Here is a 15,878-nt window from a genome sequence, read left to right as displayed (position 1 = left end):
TCATTTGAGACCCCCCACATATCCAGCACGAGGTGACATTTAATTCTCGGGCTGTCTTTTCCATAAGATCTATAAACAGGTTTTTCCCTGCTGTCGGTAATTGTAATCCTTTGTCTTTTTGCCTTATTTCCTCATACCAATCACTGCTGTTCTGTACCAATTTCTGTTGCTCTTGCTTTCCTTTTAATTCCTGAGTGGCACTCTTAACTAACTCCTCCTTCTACTGATCTTGCACTCCCCCTCCATCTGAATAGCCCCACTCACCACCTTGTGTAAAACAGATCCTCTGTTCTCCCCTAGGGCAGGAGGCAGAGCCTACAGCGAGTCCACCTTTCTCTAGGTTAGTTGCTACCCATCATTCCTGCCCTTGGATTTCACACTTCTCCAATTTTTTTCTATCATAACATCCAGAATTAATAGGAGCGTGATAATGTAGAACATATTGGGTTAGTCTTCCTATTCTCACACGCTCGTAGCACTTGGTACAGGGATTGGCCAGGCTAAGTTGGGAACAATAAGTCACCACTGCCAGCAAGGGGATCAGGTCCAGGGTTCTGCACCCTCTGCCTCTCTGGCCGACCAGGCTGCAGCCGCAGCCGAGTTCGTCATCTTCTCGGCAGCAAGGGCCGTGTCCCCGCCTTTCCTGTTTTTACCGTTAGCGTGGCGACTTTTTATCGTTTCCCAACTCTTGGCCTTCACTTCCCAGGAACAACAGGAGCAACACGGAATGTGGTTTCTCTTTCTGCACTCTGTTCTCCTCATCACTGGTGGGCTCTAAATTCCCATTCACCCCTTCAGTAAATACCTCCCACCATTCTCCGCTATTCTTTTTCTATTCTTCCAGCGGCAACTGGAATCCTCAACCGAGCCCCGGTTTCCTTATCTTCTGTTCTTAGACATTTCTTACACAATCCTGTCGGTAAGTTCCCTTTGTGGATATGCTTATACCACAGTCCATTTACAACCTAAACATCAGATATAAAATGAGAATTACATATACAACTCGGTTCAACACATTTAGCTATTAAGCCATTCTCATTTTCGTTTATACTGGGCATTCACATCAATAACACTAATAGTAGTTACATCACCAATCCCGTGTCAACTTCAATTTCAGTTTGCCCGGTTCTTGAGATACTTTCAAGGTTCTTTCTTCCATCAGGGCTCCTCTAACTCGAGAGACGCGTGTCCATCCTTTCCCTGCCCTCCCAACAGCTGTTTCTGTAGTTAACAAAACAAGAAAAGGCCCCTCCCATCATGGGGTTGAAGTTTCTTCTTTTCAGGTTTTCATTAGTGTTGCCCCCATATCTACCAGAAATTCTACTTGTTTGTTCATTTGGGTTTCTTCTTCCCAATGCGGTGAGCACCACCCAGGCTGCTCACCCAGAAGGACTAAAACTGCTTCCCAGTGCAACCCCAAACACCCTTCACTTCAGCAGGTGACCGCACTTGTGCTTTCAGCTCCTGGGCTGGTGCTGTCCGGGCTTTCCCTGCTCAGCACTGACTGTGTTTTGGGAAGGCAGGAGCCAGTGCAAACCCTTCTCCGCTGTTCTGCTCTTTTTCTGCTCTTTTTCCCCTTTCCTGTGAAGCTCAGCTGCTCCATGAGTTATTGTGTTCTCCTGTGAGCGTGGGGTTTGTCCTCTGCTGTGGAGCACGAGAGCGAAGCCCCCGGAGCCCCGGCTGGTGCAGACCCCGCAGCGAGGGTGACAGACCCGGAGCCAGGAGCAGTTTCCCCAGGGTGAGGAGCAAGTGGAGCTGCTCACACCAAGGGCACAGGCAGGGTTGGTGCACGTCACCGGTTCTAAGGCTGTCACCAGAACCTGACAACCTGACAACAGTGTGCTGGCTCCCCGGGCAGTTGAAGTACAACCAGAACGCAAGAGGCAGCTTAAATTCGGGGTCATCTTTTTGCCAGGAGCAACAAATGCCGTGATGGAGACAACGGGGAAAAGGTGGAAACTCTCAGACCGCGGTGCAGTCTCAGAGAGGAAAAGAGATGAACGAGACACTGATGAGCGGGAAGAGTTGACGTATTTATCATAGAAACATTAAAGGTTATAGAGAGATGGAATGTTACACGAAGATCAAATATTTAAATACATTCGCTCCAGACACAAAATAGTGTTAAAAAGTTCATCTATTTATTATAGATACATTAAATATTATACAAAGCTCAAACATGATCTAAAGATCAAACATGAAAATCTACTAACTCCAGACAAGAATTGGTGGGAAAACGTTTGCATATTTATTATATAAGTATTAAATATTAAATAAAGATTAAATAGAATACAAAATCAAACATTAAAATATATTAACTCCAGACACAAATTAGTGGTCAAAAGTTAATCTATTTATTATAGAAACATTCAATATTATATGAAGATTAAATATCATATAAAGATCAAATATTATCTAGAGATCAAACACTAAAATCTACTAACTCCAGACGAGAATTGGTGGAATAAAGTTCAAGTATTTATTATATAATTATTAAATAAAGATTATGTATTATATAAAGCTTAAATATTAATCCTAGTAACTCCAGATCAAAAAATACTGGAAAAATGTTTACGTATTTTTATAGAAACATTAAATAATATATAGAGATTAAATATGATATAAAGATCAAATATTAAACTATATTAACTCCAACAAAAATTAGTTGAAAAAAGTTACGTATTTATCATAGAAATGTTACATATCTATAAAAACTAAATACTACATAAGGATCAAATATTAAAATATTTTAACGCCAGACAAGAATTGGTGGGGGAAAAAAGTTCACATCTTTATTATGTAAATAAAGATTATGTATTAAATAAAGATTATGTATGATATAAAAGCTCAAATCTTAATATATATTAACTCAAGAGAAGAATTAGTGGAAAAAAAGTGACGTATTTATGATAGAGATGTTACATCCATGTAAAGATTGAATATGACATAGGGATCAAATATTAGAATATTTTAATGCCAGACAAGAATTGGTGGAATAAAGTTCAAGTGTTTATTCTATAAATATTAAATAAAGATGATGTGTTCTATAAAGCTCAGTTATTAGTATCTATTAACTCCAGAAAAAAAGGGTGGAAAAAAGTTTCTCTATTTATTTTATATGCATCTCTAGATATGTGATATAAAGCTCAAACACTATCTACAGAAGAAACATTAAAATACATTAACTCCAGACAAAAATGGGTTGAAAAAAGTTGATATACTTATCATATCAATATTAAATATTATACAAGGATCAAATATTGTATAAAGATTTAGTAATAAAATATACCAACTCCAGAAAATAATTATTGGGGAAGGTCTATGTACATAGTAAATAAATATTAAATATTAGTACATTAAATAAACATAGTAAATAAATATTAAACATTAGTACATTAAATAAAAATATCACATAAATATTAAATATCAGTATGTTAAATAAAAAATATTAAATAAAGCTCAAATACTATATACAGCTAAACCATTTCAATATATTAACTCCAAGGAGAAATTAGTGGAAAAAGTTTACGTACTTATTCTGTGAATACTGAATATTATACAAGCTAAAATATTCTATAAAGCTAAGCTATTTAAATATAGGAACTCCAAGCAGACATCAGTAGAAAAAAGATTCTATAATATTGAAGGTTTCTGTAGAAGTATGGAAAGATTAAATATGATAAACACATCGAGTATTAAAATACATTAACTGCAGACAAAAACTGGAAAAATGTTAATATACTCGTTATAGAAATATTCAATATTATACAAAGCTCAAACATTATATACAGGTCACATATTAAAATATATGAACTCCAGACTAAAACTGGGGGGGAAAAAGTTTACGTACTTATAATATAAACAGTAAATCCTATCCAGAGCTCAGCCATTACAACCCATGAAGTGCGGGCTCCTCCTGTGCTGCAGCTTTTCTTCTCAGGATGCAGTCGAAGTTGCCCTGGGTGCTCATGGCGTAGAACACGTTCGCCTTGGGTGGGATCGCCAGCTCCGCAAGAGAGGGAGCAGAGCGAGCGTTCATGGGCGCCCCACTCAGCGCTGGGGGTTTATTCTCACCGGCAGCTGGGACAGCGTGGCGATGGCGTTTCTGACGTCGCTCCGCATGTTACTCTGGCCGGCAAAATGCAGCAGAGCTCTTCCAGCAGCAGCAGCAGCAGAGTTCTGCTTCCCCACCTTTGTCCTTGGAGATGATCTGGACCAGCTCGTAATCCTCAGCCGAGCCAGACTGCAGGTTGTGCTTCTCCATGGCTCGCTGGGTGACAGCAGGAGCCTTCTCTTGGTTACTCAGCTGCAAAGAGGGAGTTGCAAGGAGTCGCTTGGTAACCAAGTCGCAGATTCTGCCAGACGCTAAAACACGCTCTTTGCGACACCTGGGGGTGGAGTTAGTTCAAGACAACAGACACTGCTCTAGAAATGCAGCAGGAAATCACAGCCTCTGCTCTCCTGAGCAACCGCTCGGAGAGGTGAGACCTTGTTCTCAGCAGCCATCGAATCCGCAGCAAGAGCTGTCCCAGCTGCTGTTTGCAGACATCCATTAATCCACAGTCTCCCCTGCTAAACACTTTCTGCGATGTCCTGCAAAGATTCTGGGCCTTGGAGCTGGGTTTGCTGGGGAAGGGGCACCTTGTGTCACAGCTCACACACCCCAGTGCTGAGCTGGACACACAACAGCCGGCGCTGGCAGAAGAGCAGGGGCAGCAAAGCCGGCACTTGCTCAGAGTGCTTCCCTTGCCATTGTTGATCAAATACAAGCTTCAATTTCAAAGCCAGAAACCTTGAGAGATGCTCTTTGCAAACCTCTCATTCATCCCCTGCTCCACATGTTTTGATTTGTAACATCGGTCACGTTCCCTGTCAAGGAGGTCTGATCGGGGAATAGGTGTTTCCGAAACTAAAAGCACCATTCAAGTCACCTGGGGTGAAAACACCACCCACAGTAACAGCGCTTTGCTGTTCCCACCGCTCACCAGGATGCTCCTGTAGATGTTGCCGCTTCTGTCCTCTTCTACGCTGGTGCGGATGACGCAGCTCTCTCCGCTCTGCTGGTTGTAGACTGGCAGGACTGGCGGCACTTCTTTTGATGGAACGGGAGTCACGGGGCCGGGGCACTTCTTGGAGCACTTGTCATCAGATGGCAGCAAGGGGGGAGACGAGATCAAACACATTCATTACCATTGAATTTCAAAGATCCAAAAGCTAAAGATGACACTCTTCAGCACAACAGCCTTAACAAGGGCTTCGGCAACCCAGTTAAGGCAGCTTAGGTCAAGAGAGCAGAGTCTGCAGGACAAAGCTCCCTGGGAACGGAACCCAGCCCAGCCCAGGCTTGGTCTGGGCAGTTCCTGGCAGGTCAAACCACAGGGCTGGTGAGCTCTGACCTCACCTGCTTCTCACTTGCTCAGCTGCTCTGCCTGCCCCAGAATTAGGCTGGGCTGATGTACATGAGCCCTCCCCCCAAAATCGCCTTTCCCAGAGCTCAGGTCCCTCCATTCCACTGCCAGCAACGCTCCAGTCAAGATCCACAGGCTTGGGCAAGCGCCTGGGGCCGCCGGCAGCGTCAGCAGCCTCGCACAGGCTGTTTGTGCTGAACACAGGGCCCGGGCCCTACCTTGTGCTGAGGCTCCTCAGCAGTGTCGGTGGGAGGGACGATGGTGACGGTGCTGTCCCCAGAGCTCCCACCTGGAGCAGGTTTGGGCTGCGCGTTGACGGGGGTGCTGAGGGCGCTCACCCCCAAGCCCAGGAACGGCCTAGGGGAGAAAAGAAAGCACAACAGAGCTGGGCTGAGCACAGCTGTCACTTGCTTCAACAATCTGACCTGCTGTTGTGTTTTCCTATCTCCAGGGGCCTATTGTTTGTGTGTGTATAGCAAATTAGACTCTATCCTTATTTGCTCTGTTTTGCTGCTGCAAATTTGAATTGAATTTATAATCCAGCACTAAAATCGTTCCTTTGTTTGACACCTTAGAGTTATTTCTGAAGTCTTTAGTCGATAACCCTCCTGGCTACTTACACCAATAGAAAGAGACAACAGCAATACGTATTTCTAGCTGGCGGTGTCTCCTCGCAGCACTGCAGTGCTCTGGATCCCCAGCCAGGTTTGTCAGCTGGTGTTTGATTTATTCCAGTTCATATTCACACACCAAACCCCCTCCCCGTTGTACTCACAGGCTGAATCTCTTCACCACGCTCTTCTGAGCTCTGCCCGCTGCGGTGCTCTGGTCAGGAGCTGCTCCTTCGATTTCACGTGACAGACGGAAACTGCAGAACAGGCAATACCGTTAGTTAAATATCTCAAAGTGGCCATATCTGAGAAGCCCTGGGTCACTCCCACGTCCCAGAGGGTTCATCCCCACGAGGAGGAGCGCAGCTCTGTGCGTGTGTATTTCCACTCTCCGGGAGCAGCTCCTGGCAGCGCAGAGCTCAAGGCTGAGAGAACCTGAACCTGCCTGCGGGGGAAGAAAAGCTGCTTCGCCAGCTGGGCTGAGACCCTACCTCTCCTCATCACTTCAATGCCGCTGCCTCCTAAACCACTGCACGAATTTCTCATCTCCTCTCATGCAATAGCTGTTACATGAGGACTGCAACAGCTTCATTTGTGCGATTACTTCAAACTCCTAAGAAAACAAATAATAAAATAGGAATTCTAATTAGAAAAATCAAGCCAGTCTCGTTAATACACTAAACACACGCAGCAACAGATCCAGGACAAACTGCCCTCGGACAGAGGAAACCCCGGCACCTTCGCTCCTACTGATCTCTGACCAACAAGGCTCAGGCTGGAAGGCAACGCTCAGCCTTGATTTCTCGGTCCCAGGTACCCGCTTCGCTCTCTGCACCTTTGACCCACAACTATTTCCTGCAGCACAAGGAAGATGGTCACAGACTGCATCTTGTGGCCAGCAAAGGTCTCACGCCAGCAGGTCTGATGCGCTCCCAGCACACAGAACACGCTCGTGTAACGTGTTCCCGTGAACACCAAACGGGGGGAACGTGCCCCAGACGTAACTCCCGCGGCAGCGAGTGCCCTGCGGCTCCTCTTCCCCTGCTGCCCGCATCTAAAAGGAATTTCTCTTCCCGCGCCGCCCCGCACAGCCCGGCAGAGGTTCACAGCGTGCCGGGGACTGTTCCTTCCTCACCCTCTGAGTAACGTGAGCGGCTGTTGGATACGCCCAGCAAAGACAACAGGCCTCGCCAAGAGAACGCTCTAGCAGAGAGCGTCAGGCACTAACGATCACAGAACAGTCACCGTTCCACTTACCCTTCGCCGCTTCTCAAAATTGATCAGGCCGCCCTGTTGGAAGGACAGAGAAGGGATCAGAGGAGAAGAGCACAGGCTCGGCTGGAGTTAATCACAAACAGGATGAACAGGATGAAGTAGCGACACCAAGGGACGGGCCAGAGCTGCCCTGACCAAAGGCCTCTACAAAGACCCGTTTCCAGCTCTAGGATAAGCCACAGCACTCGTGTACCTGAGTCTATTTGTTAAATACATTCCTCTCTTTTTAAGAACTGCACTAGCACCCAGTGGAAGATGCAGGAGCAGACACAGTGTCTGCAAGGGAGGGAGGAGATTTAGGATTCCAAAAATTGCCCCAAATTACCTCGAGATAGTCCTGAAGGGCTGTGTCCAGCATGACGAGGTCAGTGAGGAAGGTACCCAGGTAAGGTACCGTGCCTTGTGTGACTCCCTGCAAACGGTCAGAGCAATGGTGGATTAACTGACTGAGAAGTAATAATTATACTAATTAGAATACTCCTGTGGAAGCAAACAAAACACAACTAGTCTGCTTCACCAAACAGCGCTCTTGTAAATGATGCTTTCACGACATCATCCTTGGTATCTCAGCCAGCGGTTCATGTCTGCGCAGAGCGGTATATAAGCCAAAGTGCTCATTCGTAACTCCTCTGCGTCCAATCTCGCTGTGCGGCACCTCTCGCCCCAGCAGAAAAGCCGGGATTTACAGACCCGTCTTCCCCAAAGCACCGCATACGGGAGCTCATTGGTCAGGAACAGGGCTGAGCTCGGCTTTGGGTGAGATCACAACCTGGCAACTCAAGCTCATTCCCACCTTCAGCAGCAGCTCCCTGCTCGTCGCAAAGTTGTCACAGTCGGAGAAGATTTCGCAAAGCTCTTCGAACATCAGCATTGTGTCCCTGTACAGGAAAAGACTCAATGATTTAAGTTGTTTGTAAGCACTCTGAATCAGACCAGGGTACAATTTTTTTCTCAAGAATTGTTAACAGTTGGGCACAGAAAAGATAAAAGCACCAAAACACATCCAGTGACACACTGCACAGCCTTACTTTGGAACGCAGGCCCAGGTCTTCTTCAGGCGATAAACCGAGGTGGACTGCAAGGCGGAAACGATGGCCTTCAGAGACGAAAAGTTGTTCAGGATCCTACATTGCTGTGAAAGGAGCGGTTAGAAACACAGGAGCGTTAAACGTCAGCATCACCAATAGTCAGTGCTCTTCTGTCTGCCCCGTGTCCTGCTTGCTGCACATTCTCCCTGCTAAGCGGGCAGCTCTACAAATACTGAGCATCAAAAATATCACTCCCCGCTACAACCCCCCTGTCCCCTCCCAGCTCCACGGCACCCGCACAAGGAACGTTAAACAGTCGCGAATAAACGCTTTACACGTCCGATACGGATCCACTTCTCCAAGATCTTCGCTCTTGGCTGTGTCTTTAATTCTTTGCTCTCCAGGATGGTGCTGAGCACGCAGTTGGTGACGGCGTTGAACTGCGAGATGGTGGCTCTGATGCTCTGTGCCAGCTGTTTGTTCTCTTTCTTGTCCCTTCGGGACCAGATGCAGCCCAGGCAGTGGTGGGGCACAACGTTCTGGAAGAGTGTCTAGAGGGAAACAGAGGTGTCCAACTCAGCCTGGAGCGCTACTGCCCACAGCAAGAAATGCACGGTTACAGTACAAACTGCAGCTGAATCCAGTATGGTATTAAAAGGGAAATATTGGTTTTCTCTCCACTTTAAAATACACACTTTGGTATAACTCTTTAGGCCTGACGCCCTAAAAGAACTGTCAGCTAAACTGTCCTGGAAAAATAAAAGACACCTTTCTATCACTTACATTACCAGGGGGAAAGATTTCCATATAATGATACTTTTGAAAGAGATCGATACAAATAAGCCAAATCGGAGCTCTACAGTTACAAAGTACTTCTACATCTTCAGGTGAGGTAGCCTAAGATACAGTCAAAATACGCTATTTCTGAGGGGTCAAATGCTAAACTTTGCAAAAGAGGCCACACAGTCTACATCCACACTGTATAACAAAAAGACAAACACCTTCAGAAGAACTGAAGGAAAAGCCCAATCAATGCAGCAAGTCTGGATAACCAAGCAGAGCTGCGCTCTGTGTCCCAGCAACAGAGCGGTTCTGGAACAACAGACTTACACCGATATAAGTTAAAAAACAAACAAACAAACAATGAGAAGCCCAGAACTCTTTCCCCGAGCATTTCAAGTAATACGTATGATCTACATACCGCGTCCATGTATGTCAGCTGTTCTGCCACCAGGTCTTCTTGGGACAACGAGAATTCTTCTGGGCCGCTGATCTCCAGTTCCTCTTCCTCGTCCGGGGTGCAGGGAGAAAGGCTGTGGAACGCGTCTGGCCAGCGGGGAAAACACGAGTCAGTGAATTTATACAGAAAACAAGTAATCAAAGCAGGTATTTGGAAAATCACTACATAGAAGAACAGAACATGCAAAGGGACCTGCCTGGGGTAACGGCCTCACCGTGCTGCATATTTTAGGGAGATAGAGAAGGTCCAGAAGATTAAATGGGCAAAGAGAAGGTAGAAGAAAAAGAAATAGGGAGAACTGAGCTGTTCAGGGTCTCTTAGCTGAGAAGTGCCTTAACCCATTCACTAACCATTCTTTGGAAAGAACAAACCCACCAACCCCCCCACAACAACTCCTTATTAACACTGCAGAACTTTGATAATCTGCTTGTCAGCATTTACGCATTCTATACTCTGAAAAACAGCTGAACTGCAAAGAGACAAGACTGCAGTTATACCCCCAAAATATTACGCTGAGAATGCTCTTATGTCCACGTTTCAAGGGAAGAGGAGGAGAAGGGAGAGAGACCAGTTGGAAAGTTAAAACGTGCTTTGCTAGTACTACTGATGAGGAGAGAAAGTAATGCAAAATATACGAAACCAATCGTGGCTCCAGCAGCTTCAGGACAGGCCCCCGGACGCCCTGGGCTGGACTCGGCACTAAACCAGAGCTGGATTCAGGGCTGCAGGGCTGTACAGAATTGATCAGCAGCCTTGGCTGCCGCAGCACTAAGTCTAAACCTGGGCCTTTTCTGCACACCAGTCCTACCGTTATGCGCTCCAGAGCCAACGGGGTCTGAAAAACACGCAGGTAACGTGAGAAAAATGCATGTAGTAGAACTCAGTCTGCCTACTAAGGCTGGAAGTTGATTCCAGTACTCATTCACATACCACGTGAGCTCTTACGACTTTTCGGCTCACGGCACAGGAAGCTTTGTGCCCTGGATAAGGGGATGTGTCAGGCTTGACGCTGGGAGAACACACAGACAGCAGAGAAAGGTACTTTACCATCATTCTCCCATTCTTCTTTCTGGAACTGCTCCAGGAGGTTCTGCGCCCTCTTCTCCGGGTCAGAGCCGGGCATGTTCTTCTTCAGATAACTCAGCACCTTCTGCAGACACACGTACTCGGGCGGCTCTCGGAAATCGTCGGCACATTGGTCGAGCCAGGCTTGTAAAATCGATGCCATCGCACTGTGAGCAAATTCAGAGAGAACACATGGGTTGTATGCAGCAGGTATTGATGCAATCGCATGGATCTGTACCTAATATAACAACAGGAACACTGAGACATTCATCCCCCACGTGAGGGCAGTATGGACACTTCTGTGAGCACAGAATTTAATTTGTTCTTTTTAGGCAAGAAATATTATTAAGATAATACTTCATAGGAAACTAAAGGCTGCTTCTTCAATTACACCTTGAGAAACCAGCGCAGTCATTCATATTTTCTCTGCGTTGTATTATTGGATGTGTTATGAGACAGCTGATACTTGGCCTTTACACAAGCTCCTTGAAGCAAACAGGGCTGTGAATTGTCAAATGAAACAACAGCTCTGCTGCCCACGTCCCGCTCCAGCACCGAACCCTGACTGGGGCTCGCTGGGCGCTGCAAAACCAAACTTACGTCCTGAGCACTGTGCTGGATCCGGGGGAATTCTGGGTTCCATGTTCTTCAGAGCCCGAGATCTCCAGGTTTCCGTATCTGAAAAAATGAGATGGCTGTTTAGAGGAACCTCTACTGAGCAACCCAAACAGCGTAATCCATATACAATTGGCATAAACATATAGATATTGGCATATTCATATACAATTGGCATGAAGACAAGGGCTTCATGCTGGACAACTCCACCGTGGCTGGGGAAGCTGCGGCAGAGATGAAGGGTTTGCACATATCCCCCGTGCACTGGTCTTTTTTTAAGGGACAAGCTGTATTGGTTTTCTTGTGTCGGTCCCAGTTTGGTTCCTTAGCGGTCAGACCACGCACACTTTCCCCACCTGGCGCTTAAGCTTTAATGAGATTTGGGATGTGGGCAACGTGCATTTACACATGGTGTGTTTACGCTGAAATCCTGAATTTTGCAGGATTCTTTTCTGTCAACGTCCCCCTGTCGTGTATAATAAATGACGGCTCAGTTTCCATTCTGTCCCGGCTCTCACCTGTCCAGGAGCAGTTCCAGGACTGTGCTGGTGGAAGCAAAGGCCCTGTACGTGGAGAGGAAGATGCTGATGTATGTGAAGTCATTATCGGCAAAGGCCCTGTACGTGGAGAGGAAGATGCTGATGTATGTGAAGTCATTATCGGCAAAGGCCGTCGGAAGCGTCTCCACCAGCTTTTCCAAAGTTCCAGCTTTCAGGGCCCTGCTGTTGCACGTCTCGTCCGGGCTGACAGTGTGTCCTGCAGGGAACTGGTCCCCTTCAGCCTACAAAGTGGAAACAAAGACAAAGCACAAAACTCAGACAGAAGCCAGAGCCCCGACAGAGCTTGCACAACGAAACACAGATTCCATTCCACCTTTTCACAGGAATAGTCCATCTCTAGTTACTAAACAATTTTGTCGGTTTGGGCTCTCCAAACACCAAATGCTGTATCAAATACTGGAGGACAATCAAGACATTTCTTATTGAAACAGCCAAGTGTTTCCAGTGCTTAAGCTGTAATCTCCTGGTTGCCTTTGAAACTGACCATTCTCTCATAACAGGGCCAACCATTCAAAAACCCCGGATGCTTTCTTAGCATCCAGAAGTTTAAGAAAGGTTTGTCAGACTTCTTGCAGCATGAAAGATCTAAGTTCCTTCACTTACTCCAACCTCTACAAGAAGATACTAAGCAAGATTTCAAGCTTCTCAGTACTTAAAGGAATTGGTAATAAAGCCCAACTCACTCAAAATGAACAAAACCAGTTGTATTCCTTTCAACACGGGTTCTATGAAATTTTCAGTTAGAGCTGCATTTCTCTCAGACACATCCACTACCAGCCAACGCTTTTCAGCTGAAAAGCCTCCAAATCACTCTACAAATGCAGCATCACTAAGAACTCTTCCCATCAGCTGGAAAATGTACAGGAGGTCAAAAATACTTTCTGCTATTTCTCCCGGTAAAAACAGGAGGCAGAGATGGGAAATCTGCCACTCAAAGTCTCTATACTACCAACCTGGACACCACACCAAAGCAAGTTCTTATATTATTGCCTTGGATCCTGAAGAAAATGTAGAAACATCGCAACATAACATGAAAGTTCTACCCACCTCCTGACCCTCTGGCTCAAACTGCCACAGCTGCACCGATTGCAATGAAGTGAGGACACTTTGATCAGCTGGGGGCTTGGCCACCATGCCAGCTTTACTTACCCCGAGCCATCTTGCTCCTTCGCTGTCAGTCTGCTGGATCTGCGCTCTTCTCAGGCTGTCGCAGTCAACAGCTCCTTCTTGTGCGTCTTCAGCTCCATCCTCAGTTGTGCTCTGCCAGGAAAAGGGCCAAGAGAAACAAGTCAGAGAGAAAGGAACATGGTCCCTGCACAAGCGCAGGCTGCAGACACCAGCATGCCAGCACCAGGATCTCACAACACCTCAACAACGCTCACTTCAGTTGCCACTTTTTAGCTGCCTTCAGTTACCTGGGCCTTTTTGGGCTTTTAACTGAAAGCAGAGAGGAGCTGAGTGCACAACTTACTGCACAAGTCAATGAAAGAGGTAAGAATTAAACCAGAGAGTCCAGATCTCCTGAACCCCACCACTAACAGCCGCTGTATTAACATGCTGATACATGTTGAGGAGCAAAGCACTAGAGAATTGAAAATAGATGTAACAATTAACTTCAGAAATACATATACTGGTCCCCCTGCAACCACATAATGCTTTTTCTGCATACATACCACTTGAATAATTAAAGTTTCAGGGCTTTACTGACTACCATAGCCTTAAGCACAGCAACAACTCAATTAGAAAGGATTTGAGTGCAGTGCAACCAAATCCTGGTTTGGGGAAGCTGGGGTTTGGGGATTTTTGGGGGTTGCTTTTCTGTTTTTTTTTTACCTCTTTTAACTCTAAAATATCCCTAAGTCATACAGAACTGTCTGTGCACCAGTGACTTGCCTCTTGAACGCTCTGTGGAACCTCCACATCTTCCCCAGGTTGGTTCCTCACATTTTCTTCCAGGCTCTGTGGAGTCTCCACGTCTTCTTCAGTTGGCTCGCTTGGAGTCTCCTCTGTGCACTCTGCAGTCTCTGTGTCTTCCTCTGTTGCCTTGCTTAGACCGTTCTCAACGCGCTCTGGAGTCTCTGCGTCTTTGTCTGATACCTTGCTTGTAGTCTCCACATCTTCCTCTCTTGTCTCGCTTAGAGTCTGCTCAATGCGCTCTGGAGTCTCCTCAACGCGCTCTGGAGGCTCCTCAGTACACTCTGGGCTCTCCACTTCTTCCTTGGTTGGCTTGGTCAGAGTCTCCTCAAGGCTGTGCAGAGACTCCACATCTTCCTCGTCTCTCTTCTGCCTGGGTGTCCTCCTCCTTGGTCTTCTCCAGCATCTCCAAAGAGACAGGTTCCGAAAGGGGAAGTTCCGAGCCTGTTAGAAAACAACGGAAAAACAGTTTTGAATTGCAGATAGCAACACATTTACTTTTAACGTCCTTGCAAAAGTACCGGGACAAGATCACATGAACCCTGAAATTCAGACACTATTACAATGCAAAAAATAGATAGGATCATAGAAACATTTCGGTTGGAAGAGACCATCGAGTGCAACCATCAACCCACCCCTGGCACTGCCCCATGTCCCTCAGGACCTCATCTATGTCCCTTTTAAACCCCTCCAGGGATGGTGACTCCACCGCTGCCATGGGCAGCCTGTTCCAATGTCTAATAACCCTTTCACAGAATCCCAGAATCCCAGAATGTCAGGGGTTGGAAGGGACCTGGAAAGCTCATCCAGGAGCAGGAACACCCAGCTGAGGTTCCACAGGAAGGTGTCCAGGCGGGTTTGAATGTCTGCAGAGAAGGAGACTCCACAACCCCCATGGGCAGCCTGGGCCAGGCTCTGACACCCTCACCATGAAGAAGTTTCTTGTCAAATTTAAGAGGAACCTTTTGTATCTCAGTTTGTACCCGTCACCCCTTGTCCTGTCATTGGTTGTCACTGAGAAGAGCCTGGCTCCATCCTCCTGACACTCACCCTTTACATATTTATAAACATTAATGAGGTCACCCCTCAGTCTCCTCTTCTCCAGCTCCAGAGCCCCAGCTCCCTCAGCCTTTCCTCACACGGGAGATGCTCCGCTCCCTTCAGCATCTTGGTGGCTGCGCTGGACTCTCTCCAGCAGTTCCCTGTCCTTCTGGAACTGAGGGGCCACAACTGGACACAATATTCCAGGTGTGGTCTCCCCAGGGCAGAGCAGAGGGGCAGGAGAACCTCTCTGACCTACTGACCACCCCCTTCTAACCCACCCCGGGTATCATTGGCTTCCTGGCCACAAGGGCCCAGTGCTGGCTCATGGTTTTCCTTCCTCAGTGTGATATATCACACTATATTTCAAATTTAATCTCTTTTTTTTAGCCATGCCTTTTAAGAAATGAGAAAGCATTACACAAATCCCTTTTATGAAGTGAAACTGCAAAAAGAACTATTACATTTTTTAGCACTAAAGGGACAATTTACCTGGGGAGGGCGGGCGGCGGGGCCCGGCTCGCTCATACCCGTCCGCAGCAGGGCCCGCAGCCGATCCCGCACATGGCGCTGTGTCCGCGTCCGCAGGCAGGGCTGCTGCCGGCTCCGCCAGCCCCGCACTCCCGCTCTCTCTCGCACCGACCGCTCGCCCCCACGCCAACGGCGGCGACGGCTCCGCCGGCACCACGGCGACCGGACGCGGCCTCGCGGCGGCACGCGCCGCCCGCAGCCGGCCAATCGCAGCTCGCCGCCGCTCCGCGCGCGCCCCCTTGCCCCGCCCTCAGCCCGCCCGCAGTCCGAGCCCTTGCTCAGCCGGACAAGGCGCCGGGAGCGGGACGGACGGACCGAGCCGGGAGCGTGGGCATCAGACTGTGCGTGGAACACAACGTGTGCTGCGGCAGAGCCCGGGGCGAGCGCTCCCGGAGCTGCTTCACGCACACGCACCACGCGCTGGGATTTTACTCCTGGCCCTTTAAAGATTCCTAGCACAATTGCTTACATACAGTTCTGAACTAGATATTCATTCTGTGGCTTAAAGTGTTAGTTCGTTAGTAGGCTCTTATTATGTAGTTGGTTAACCCTTTAAAATGTTATTTCCCTCTATCAATATAACTTCATAA

General features: G+C 47.3%; 1 pseudogene; it reads right to left on the bottom strand.

Annotated features, from left to right (window-relative positions):
* Window positions 1-4,195: 4,195 nt before the first annotated feature.
* On the bottom strand, window positions 4,196-15,447 carry LOC139825959 (ral guanine nucleotide dissociation stimulator-like 1; annotated as a pseudogene).
* Between the last annotated feature and the right edge of the window lie 431 nt (window positions 15,448-15,878).

Source organism: Patagioenas fasciata, chromosome 32, assembly GCF_037038585.1.
Source record: "Patagioenas fasciata isolate bPatFas1 chromosome 32, bPatFas1.hap1, whole genome shotgun sequence".
Taxonomy (NCBI): Eukaryota; Metazoa; Chordata; class Aves; order Columbiformes; family Columbidae; genus Patagioenas; species Patagioenas fasciata.
Note: the sequence above shows the minus strand (reverse complement) of the source record. Positions and strands in the feature narration are given on the sequence as shown.